The following is an 11,058-nucleotide window of genomic DNA, read 5'->3' as shown; positions in this document are numbered from 1 at the left end:
AGTGCCTAAGTAAAATGACTTGTGAGTAATGACTATAAAAAACTACCATTTAGGTATTAATATACGTATATAGTATATAATATGCGTTTCATCTTAGTAAAGAGTAATATTTACCATATTTTTTATTAATGTAATGTAGTAGATATATTTTGGTTCAATAACTTGCACAACAATAATGCAACGTATAAAATATTATCGTAGACCCACTAATTATAATTCATTAAAAATCAACGGACACAATATACCATGGTCACAAAACATTAAATATCTTAGAGTCATTCTGGACAAAAAACTTACCTGGAACCCACATATATTCTCTAAAGTGTAACAAGGATACCAACGTTTAAAAATTGTATACCCATTAATAAATCGGCAAACATCGCTGAGCTGGAAGTGCTCATTACTACTATACAAACAAATCATTCGTCCTCTATTACTATACGCTGTCCCTGTCTGGGGTCAATGTGCACCTACCCACATAAATAAAATCCAAGTTTTACAATCCAAAGTCCTCCGTGTGATTTCAAATGCCCCTTGGTTTGTGCGAAACGATACCCTGCACACCGACTTCAATTTACCAACTTTTAAGAACTACATTAAGGACCTATCGGCAAGATTCTTCTGTCATCTACGCAAAGCAAGCGGTCCACAGCATTACAGGTTAAATGTCAGCCCCATCAATCGAAGACTAAAACGTTGTCGTCCCCATGATGTCCTAAAGTAGCTTATCTTCAACCTAGTTAATTATTACATTATACTAGGTTAATACCTTTTTTATAAATAGCCAAAAAAAATAAATTGTACTTTATATAACTAAGTTTAGATGATTTTGTCAGGAAAACTTTATAATTAATAAAAAAAAAAAAAAATTAATAAAATATTATTAGGCTACACCACAATTCTGAAATTTCCCGATACAACTAAAATATTATAATTTGTATATTTTGTATTAAAATTTTACATATTTGAGTTTATGAAAATACTTATAATAATATAATTAAATATGATAATAATAAAATTTTAGACATATTATTATGAGGTGTGATCAGTCGTAACAATATTCCAAAAGTTTTCATGCTAGATATTATATTAAATAAAATGTCTTAAGGAATTATATTAAATTTTTTCAATACTGTATAGTTATGTACATGCGATTATTAATTAGTGTATGTAATTGATATTTGTATATAAAACTCTCGTTATATTCTAATTTAAATTCCGGTTGTGTCAATAGAATGATGATAATTAGTAATATTGTAAAAGATATTAGGAATCTTACATTTGTAGTAACTTGCTATCTGTTACTGTTTTATTAACATCCAGTTAATGCAGTTAAAATGGTATATGATAAACAATCAAATATAACGTGGGTATTAACAGGCATTTGAACATTTATGCAAGTTTTATTATTTTTAACTAACAATTTTTAATGTTTAATCGTAATTATAATAATAAAACAATGTTAAAAATTTAAATATTTGTATGGTACCATTTTTAAATCCTGTACTTCTTATTTAAAATCAAAATATTAATATATTAACAAAATGGTTAAAATCTGAAATATGCATTACAATCAACTAATAAAACGTATGGCATTAGTATAAAGTAATAAGTAATGACTACTCGTAATAATACACGATTTCTTGAGAAAAATGAGATTTTTTTTGCAAATTGTATATAATCCTTGTACTTGATGTCTTGTTTACTGTTTAATCCATATGTATATTAAATAACCACGTCCAATTGCTGATGGCCTTGAGAGAATTTGAAAAATAAAACACTGAGTAATAACGCTAGGTATTCCATAAGTATATAATAAAATTATAGTCTTGATTTTATATAAGCCATACTTCCAAATTAAAACACTTTGGGGTCTAGGAGAGATCATTTTAATTGACCGTTTCCAAATCAGCAAAAACTTAGTATAACTTAGATTGACATATTTTTGTGTAGAATAGTTTTAAAAGCTAATAATGATATTTTAACGCAAAATTCAGTTTATGTTCTTATAATTTATGAATATATATATTTAAAGAAATTAATAGGTATATATTAAATTAATAGGTATTAACTAAATTAATTAAGTAATTTCCCATCTAAATATTCATGGTTAATGCGTTTATCCATTCTCGGAATATATTTAATTAGCTTAAGCTTATTGGTTTTTAATTCACTAAGCTGGATAATCGTATAATATATTAATATATAACTAAAAATAAAACTGCGTAACAAAGTTCAATGAGTAATTTTTAAAATAATGAAAAATTACGATAGTAAGATATTTCGAAATTGGGAAATTGTTCAGCATTGACATCCAGCCGTTGAATTTAGAAGGTATACCAATATTCTACGATGAGTCCATTATATATTATGCCTCTGGAGGATATAAATAATTATGTGGTAGGAATTTCGATTAATTGACAAGTTTTGATGATGGATTTAAATACTTTGAATGAAATTAAAGGAAACATTTTGTTAATCGTGTTAGTTTGGTATTTTTAAGTTACTTGGAGATTACTCGTTGAAGAAGCAGAGACGATTTTATGAAAACCTATCTACTGCACGAACTGTAAGACCTAAATTGTTATTATAAGTTGAAAGATTTAACGGGCTTCATATTATACCGTATATTTACCATAACACCATATATGTCTTACTACAAACATTTTCTTATCATTCATAATTGGTATATTGGAAAAAAACACACATTTAAAAAAACTTATAATGTAGGATATCCAGTTCTTTTTGTACCTAGTTCTAAACGATTTAAACGGACAAATTACACGTTGTAAATTTCCTGATCATAAATGTATTGTACATCAACGAAGTACAATCAAGAATATTAAGGTATTATATTTTATATTTTATTTATTAACTCCCTAAGTTATACATATTCTGGTAATGTGAATGTAGATAATTTCTTGAAACTAAATGAGGTTATAAAAATATAGAAACTAATATAGAACAAAAAGCGGGTAAGTCGTGGATGTCGATCTGCTGTACAGTAGGTTACAAGTGGGTTACTGTAATGGATGGAATTAAATTTAAATCCAATGATATTATACCATTGTATACGAAAAACGATTCTGAGCGAAGACGGTTTATCTGTCTAGGATATATTATAGATTATTAAAAATTTTCAAATCTAAGATTTAAAAAGAAAATTTTTTATGAATTTCTAGCTTAAAATAATTTGTGAATTTTCGTGATTTTTACGTATTTTGTCAAAATTCAAACTTTGAATGCATATAAAAAAAAATTGTGATTATGAATTTCATTTATTTTTCAACTGCTATTGTAACAATATGTTAAGAGCCTTGTATTAAATTTTCAAGCTTTTCTGCCTAACAAATAAATTTTTATCGATATTAATTTTAAAAAAACTAATAATGATCGAAAATTTCAAATGCCTATGAATAGTTCAACTTAAGTCGAAAATTTTTTAAAATTGCATGGTGGATAGAATATACTTATATAAACATTCGGTGAAAATTTCGTGTATCTATGGTCGTTTGTTTTAGAATTACATCAAAAACCAAAATCGATTTTGTCGAAAAATGAGTGTGCGTAAAATTTTCAGTTTTTTCCCTTAATTTTTAGTTGGTTTTTCTCGATTATTTAGAAAAGTATTAAGAATTTTTCACTTTTGATCCCCCAAAGTACCAACTAGATTCATTTTCTGATCGAACAAGGTACTGAAGTCAAAAATCGAAGCACTTTTACTGCCACAAAACGTGATGACAGACACAAAAAAAAAAAAAAAAAAAAAAAAAAACACATCATGGTTAAATCAATACATTCATCGCTTCGCTCAGAATCTAAAATGTATATTATTTTTATCAGTATTTGACTTCCACGTACAAGAGCTTATATTTCATATTTAATTTTTTTTTGTCATAAAAATAAATTAATAAACTCCAATAATAATAAAGACAATAAAATAAAACATTCCTTTATACAATTTAAATCAGAATACTCGAAATTATTTTTTAATTAAAGTATTGAAGGTAAGATCGTGCCTTTTTCATCTTCAGCATAGGAAATATTTTTCGTTGTTAATCAACACCTGATAGTCACCAAGTTTCTGTTGAGGAAATTATTAAGTACATGATAATAGAATGCATTCGCTTTTTTATGAATTTCAGACTCTTTTCGTTTACGTATAGTTTGTGATTGTGAACTCGAGATATAGGTTTGAACGTACAATTGCCATACATTTTGTTATTGCTTTCATTTATAACTATGTATTATTATTTTTTAATAATTATTATTAAAATAAAATTATACAATATAATATATACCTATATTTTAGAGTCAAAAGTTTGGGTGAAGGTTTCACGTTCATTTATTTTGTAAATTGTTGAGGACCCCCCAGAAAAAATGTAAGAATCCGCCAATGGGTATTATTTTACCCCCGAAAATGAAACGAATCTGTATGAAATTTAGTACGTCGTTGCCGAGTTGTGCGACACAATCTAGCCCAACAATTATCAATTTAATGATCGGCTGATCACTATGATGTTTAGTGAGCATCGACTTCACCTCGGTTTAAGATATATATCAACGTAATATTATGAAATGTATATAATATTATTAATAATAATAATAATTACAAATACAAATTATGATAATTCACAGTTAATGTATGATGACACTGTTCGTCATATTTCTATAATCTACAATATTATGATTATAAAAAAAAGTTAAAAATCAAATACTTAAGTGTTATAGGTGTCGTATAAATTAAAATACTATACACATTCATGAAAATTTTTAAATCGTTCTTCAATTTTGAATTTTTTATTCTGTTTTTAGATTGCATAACAGTTCAATGCAATTTAATTTCATACAAAATATAAATTCTGTGGTATGTTAAGGTGTAAAATAGTTAAAATCTAGCAAATAAAAATAAAGAATATTGTAATTGTAATTTTATTTTTAAATTGGAGTACTTTGAATATTTTACAGTTTAAATGTTTAAGTATTATAAACAACGAAATAATACTATAATTTATTACGCCTAGGATCATACAAAAATAATTTATTCAAAGTACCTAAATAATATTATATAATACAAAAATGAAATAAAATAATATTTATTTCGTATCATAACACCATATGCATATTACAAAACAATTTAATTTTATAGCTTTTACTTTTAAGCCATTCATTTTTTTAAATATGATAATTTAAAGTCACTATTTTTGACTAAAAAAGTAGCAAATAACAAAAGTATTATCCACTTTGTATGATTTACCACCTGTCTTAATTATTCATTAAGTCTAAAAATGTATTTCCACAAAACCAATTTATGTCGGTCGTCGATTGTTCATCAATTTGTATAAGTAGCTAATATTATATTATGGACCAAGTAAGAAAATCACAGCACTTGTAAAAATATATTGACATTGAATGAATAATTGATTTTCGTGAGTATAAAGATATTGCTTAACAGGAAATGAAGTTAACTTGGCAATGACCGTGTAATGTCTTCAATATTTTTGAAATTATTTTACTCTCAGTATTTTATTAATGTCTGAAACTAGCGGTATCACGGTGCACATAAAATAAGTAATTAATAGGTAAGTAAGGTTTGTTGGACTCATTAGTAGATACGTCTACAATTTGAAGTTGAATAATTTAAATTTAATAATGGATGATTAGAAATTCTAATAGTAATATAAACGTACAGTTAATGTATAATATACCTATCAAGTAATGACAAAACATGATAATATATTTTTAAAATATTTTTAAAATATTACTGTATCATAGACTTAATACATCTTCAGAATATAACATTGTTTAAAATTGTAATATCATATAACTAAGATTGCCATTATCTCCTTTAATTTTTTAATAATTATATTAAAAAATTAAACAATTTTAGTTTGTACCTATATAATATTATCTATATCTAGATAATATTTAAATAAGTGTTTAATAAATATTTTTTCACATAGTTTTCTTAAGCTGTTATAAAAAAAATAAAAATTATAAATTAGATGAAAATGTATTGAACTATCATTACCGATCATTAAACACGCAATAATTAATTGAATAATATTTCAGTTTTTGTGTCTAATGTCTCTATTAATTTGTACATCATACTTTTCTTCGATTACAGTAAATCTTATTTTTTCGTTTTAACATTTGGATAATCCATAGTTAATTCAATAACATAGTTAACACCAGGCATTGAGATAACTAGTGGGTTTTATATATTTATAAGTAGGTAAAGCATTATAATATGTTTATTGTGGATCGCAAAAAAGTTCTGGTAGATTCTATATATGGACTTCTAAGTTTCTACCGTTGAATAGTGCTGATGATAACAACTGACTGTTAAGTAAGTACATGCATAATGTATTTGATATATTCAGTATCTATCTATACCGAAGAGACAAATTAAATTACTTGTTGGATGTTTTAGGATATTCTACATTATTTATCACGTATCGCCAAGTATACTGTAATTTATTAGCACGGATGTTACGTAAATCTTTCTAATATTATGACTTCATGGACAAATCTCTAGACAAGCATCATTTATACTAATAAATGATAAAAAATAACTATTATATTTTATGAATACCTTGATTAGTAGTGAAATATAACGAATTTTATTTGCTGGGATGGTGAATATTTGTTTATCAAAGGTCTTATACTCGTATTATTTAAATTCAGATAAAAAAAATCTCATGGTATAAATTATTTAAAAATATAAATCTATCTGATCAATGTATTGTTACAATTATTGTTTATCGACCTAACATATAAATTTATGCAAGGAAAATATCCTATCTTGGAGTATGAAATTAAAAATATATGATGTCATACAAAAATTAAAACATAAAAATTGATTACTATAAAAGTTTAAATAAGATAATTTGGTTAAAAAAAATTACTATTATTTGGTAATGACGAACAATTATTTAAAAACAATATTTTTTTAAATATTATAGCTATTCTAATACTGAATGTAGACAGTAGATCGCCTTGTATAATATATTACTAATCAAAATGTTTAACAATTGGCGATAATTATATACAAAATTATTATATTTTTGAAAACGGAAATAATAAAATTGTATACAATGCTGTTTATTGTTGAATAGTTCAAAAAGAAAAAGTTGCATCAAAATGTAAAATTCAAAAAAAAAAAATTAGTTATTTGTGTTGTTATAGATAATTCTACGAGTCGCCATATATATTTTTATTCATATTTGTATATCAAAATTATATTTACACAATATTGGCGGTGAACATAATGCCGTTTGCGTACATATAAAGAACTTTTTGAGTAGGTTAGTATTATAATTATTCATTTTTTTTTTTCGTGGCCGTGACAATGAAATGGCAGACAAAATTAGAATTTTAAATATTGTTACATTACTGGAATAAACAGAAAAAAAATAGCAGGGTATACAAATATAGTTGAGCGAGTAACAAGGTCACGGTGCTCTCACAAATCCTTGCAATTTTTTAATTTTTATAATTAATTATTTACCGGTTTATTTATCACTCATTGGTTTTTTTAGTTACAAGACGGCTATGTGTTTTTACTACGTCGGTATTTAAATTCTACACAACGTTTGGGCACTTAAGAGGACGCCACACCCGCATGTGTTGTCTCCGTCTTACAAACGTATAACATAGCAAAATCTGTTTAGCGCGGGACAACTTTTCTCCCTCAATATTTATAATAGAACTTTCAAAATTTCACAATGCATAAGTAAGAACTTTATCTGTGTCATAGCGTCGTTATTTTTTTGATATCACAAACCAATAATTTTAAGTAATTTAATGAAAAAATAAAAATAAAAAAAGCGGGTAAGTCGTGTATGTTGCTCTGCTGTACAGTAGGTTACAAGTGGGTTACTGTAATGGATGGAATTAAATTTGAATCCAATGATATTATATCATTATATACAAAAAGCGATTCTGAGCGAAGACGGTTTATCTGTCTAGGATATATTATAGATTATTAAAATTTTTCAAATCTTAGATTTAAAAAAAAAAATTTTTATGAATTTCTAGTTTGAAATGATTTGCGAATTTTCGTAATTTTTACATATGTTGTCAAAATTCAAACTTTGAATGCTTGTAAAAAAAAATTGTGACTACGCATTTCTTTTATTTTTCAATTTTTATTGTAAAAATATATTATGAGCCTTGTATTAAATTTTCAAATCTTAGATATAAAAAGAAAATTTTTTATGAATTTCTAGCTTAAAATAATTTCTGTATTTTCGTGATTTTTACATAAGATGTTGTCAAAACTCAAACTTTGAATGCTTAAAAAAAAATTGTGACCATGTATTCCTTTTATTGTGCAACTGCTATTGTAAAAATATATTAGGAGCCTTGTATTAAATTTTCAAATCTTAGAATTAAAAAGGAAAACTTTTATGAATTTCTATCTAAGATAATTTGAAGATTGCCGTAATTTTTACGTATTTAGTCAAAATTTGAACTTTAAATGCTTATAAAAAAAAATCGTGCCTACGAATTTTTAATATTTTTTAACTTATATTGTTACAATGTGTTAGAAGCCTTGTATTAAATTTTCAAGCTTTTCTACCGAACAAATAAATTTTTATCGATATTTATAGAAAAAAAAACTAAAAAAGTTGAAAAATTAAAATGTCAGTAAACAGCTCAAAACAAATCTAAATATTTTGAAAATTTTATCAAATATATAAAACGCCTATAATAAACATTCAGTCAAAATTTCAAGTATCTGCGGTAATTTGTTTTAGAGTTACACCAAAATAAGTAAATCGCTATAAGTGAAAATCCAATGTTGTAAAAATTTAAATTTCAAATGCTCATAAAAATTTAATTTGAATTTCCGGTGGAACTTTTATTTGTGATAAAAATTGAAAAACTTGTAAGGAATCTTGTATTAAATTTTTAAATCTTAGATTTAAAAAGAAAATTTTTTATGAATTTCTAGCTTAAAATAATTTGTGAATTTTCGTGATTTTTACGTATTTTGTCAAAATTCAAACTTTGAATGCTTATAAAAAAAAATTGTGATTATGAATTTCATTTATTTTTCAACTGCTATTGTAACAATATGTTAAGAGCCTTGTATTAAATTTTCAAGCTTTTCTGCCTAACAAATAAATTTTTATCGATATTAATTTTAAAAAAACTAATAATGATCGAAAATTTCAAATGCCTATGAATAGTTCAACTTAAGTCGAAAATTTTTTAAAATTGCATGGTGGATAGAATATACTTATATAAACATTCGGTGAAAATTTCGTGTATCTATGGTCGTTTGTTTTAGAATTACATCAAAAACCAAAATCGATTTTGTCGAAAAATGAGTGTGCGTAAAATTTTCAGTTTTTTCCCTTAATTTTTAGTTGGTTTTTCTCGATTATTTAGAAAAGTATTAAGAATTTTTCACTTTTGATCCCCCAAAGTACCAACTAGATTCATTTTCTGATCGAACAAGGTACTGAAGTCAAAAATCGAAGCACTTTTACTGCCACAAAACGTGATGACAGACATAAAAAAAAAAAAAAAAAAACACATCATGGTTAAATCAATACATTCATCGCTCCGCTCAGAATCTAAAATAAATGTATTTTCTTAAGCTTATAACTTTAATTATATTTATGTTATCAAAAAAATAATGACGCTATGACACAGATAAAGTTCTTACCTATGCGTTGTGGAATTTTGGTAATTCTACTATAAATACAAAGGGAGTAAAGTTGTCCCGTGCTAAACAGATTTTGCTATGTTATACGTTTGTAAGACGGAGACAACACATGCGGGTGTAGCGTCCTCTTAATAAGATAATAATAACAATAAAAGCCTTTTGTGGTGCGGTGTTTGGCTTCCGTCACTAACATGTTCTGAAGTCAGTCATCAGCTATAGTATCAATAGTTTCCAGATGGTTACCCAGATTTTCAGTGCAATTCCTCGCCACACATACAGGTGTGCTAACCAACTGTATCCTCTATCACAGTAATAACCTATTAAATAATTTAGGCTAATGACCTCAGCTTTTGAAGTCTTTATCAATAAAAAAAAAAAATATTAATATTATTGTTATTATAATATAATATAATTATAATAACTATACTGACTAGACATTTTATTAATTAAAATGCGATTAATGTGAGTAACGTATTTATTTAGTCAATTATTTAAAATAATCAAAAAACTACTAATGAAAATTATCAATACAATCTATATTCTAAATAAATTATTTTTAAGTAATAACTAACTTGAATAATGAACCATTGTAAATTTATAACTAAATCTATACTTCTTAATTATATTTACAAAAAATCTGTTTTAAAATTTTGGTTCTGAAGTCCACGTTTTATTGGATAAATGTTTTTAAATTATCTACTATTCATATTACTAAATTATTTTCTTAATTGAATTTGACTTTGTACCTAATAGTGTTATTCGATTTATTATTCTTTAAATCTACTTAATTATATTGAACTTTTTAAAAATAATCCAATATCTATCATGTTAACTCAAAGGTTTAAACGTATACTAAATTTGAAAAATATAAGCCTTAGTATATTATTAACTCAATAACTATTCTTAGAATACTTCAGTTATTTACTATTATAACGAAAAAAAAGCTTTTATGAAGAGAAAAAAAAATGTAAAACCAAAACACATAAAAATTACTCAGTAGAAACAATTCCGGAAAAATATAATCATATAATATTAGCTTTATAAATACGAACATTTTGTAGTTTCCGGTAGATGCAGCTCTATTTATTTTAATATAAATATATAAAAATTATCAACAGCTTCAATCAAAAGTAAATTAACAGTAGCGTCAGTAGGTAGGTACGTAAATTGGCTATACACCTATATTTATAATTATTTTTAGTGTACCTAATAGCTCAGATCCAGAATACATATGTTTCTAAACAAAGTTTTACCAACAAACAAATATAGTATAAATAAAACTGTTATATAAAGTAGATACATACCTATCTACAGAAAATTAATTACTTTAAGACAAAATATACAACTAATAAAGTAAGTATTGAACATTTTCCACAATT

This window comes from Diuraphis noxia, unplaced genomic scaffold (genome assembly GCF_037042655.1).
Source record: "Diuraphis noxia isolate RWA-SAM2 unplaced genomic scaffold, SU_Dnox_SAM2 contig0002, whole genome shotgun sequence".
Lineage (NCBI taxonomy): Eukaryota > Metazoa > Arthropoda > Insecta > Hemiptera > Aphididae > Diuraphis > Diuraphis noxia.
This window is presented reverse-complemented; position numbering follows the sequence as displayed.